This window comes from Grammomys surdaster, unplaced genomic scaffold (genome assembly GCF_004785775.1).
Source record: "Grammomys surdaster isolate TR1022 unplaced genomic scaffold, NIH_TR_1.0 126178, whole genome shotgun sequence".
NCBI classification, from domain to species: Eukaryota; Metazoa; Chordata; class Mammalia; order Rodentia; family Muridae; genus Grammomys; species Grammomys surdaster.
Genome location: NW_021620984.1, coordinates 8,419,762 through 8,420,800, shown reverse-complemented (window position 1 = coordinate 8,420,800; position 1,039 = coordinate 8,419,762). Strand labels below are relative to the sequence as shown.

Here is a 1,039-nt window from a genome sequence, read left to right as displayed (position 1 = left end):
ATGTGGATAACCAATACAGATGTGGATAACCAATACAGATGTGGATATACACAGCTAAACATTGGACTGATCACGAGGTCTGCAATGGAGGAGTTAGAGAAAGGACTGTTGGAGCTGAAGGGGTTTGCTACCTCATAGAAAGAACAACAATATCAGCCAAACAGACCCTCAGAGCTCCAAGGGACTAAACTACTAGCCAAAGAGTGCAAAGGGGGAACCCATGGCTCCAGCTAGATATGTAGCAGAGGACTGCCTTATCTGGCATCACTGGAAGGACAGCCCCTTGGTCTTATGGAGGCTCGATGACCCAGAATAGGGGAACTAGGATACGGGTAGGGGAGTACCCTCATAGAGGCAGGAGGGAGAGAGGAGGGGATGGGGGCTTGTGAAAAGGAAACTGAGAAGGGGGATAACATTTGAAATATAAATAGATAAAAAGACCAATAAAGAAAAAAAAAACTAAGTTTGCTGTCTTAGGGTTTCTTCTGCTGTGATTAAATACCTGGATAAAAAGCAATTTGAGGAGGAAAGGGTTAATTGATCTTATACTCCCACATCATTGCTAAGCCATAACCCTTCCTTTCTTGTTCATCCTCAAGATCATTACATGAATAGTATTGTCACAATATAAAAAATACTAAAACTTTAAAATTTCAGTCTTTATAAGTTCAAATATACATATAAAGCCCAACATCTATTTAAAATATTCAAAATTGTCTAAAAATCTAAAATCTCTCTAAAATTTTAATGTTTCTCTAAAATATCCGGTCTCTCTAAAACATGATAAAAGTATTTTAAAACAGTTCAAAGTCTCTCAACTGTGTCCTGTAAAATAAATAAGTTAAATACTTTCTTACTCTAGGAGGGAAAAAATGAGGCCCAGGATCATTGCATTAAAGCAAAAGCAAAATTCAACCGTACAAAGCATTCAGTGCTTGCTGGGTGGTAGTGACACACTCCTTTAATCCTAGCACTCAAAAGCACAGGTAGGTCTCAAACAAAAACAACAGATTTTGAAAGAAACAGAGAGAGAGAGAGT

General features: G+C 38.2%; 1 protein-coding gene across 1 annotated transcript in view; it reads right to left on the bottom strand.

Moving 5' to 3' along the window:
- Snx25 (sorting nexin 25) overlaps window positions 1-1,039 on the bottom strand; it is a 108,499-nt gene that overhangs the window by 33,536 nt on the left and 73,924 nt on the right. The gene's annotated exons all lie outside the window — the stretch shown is intronic.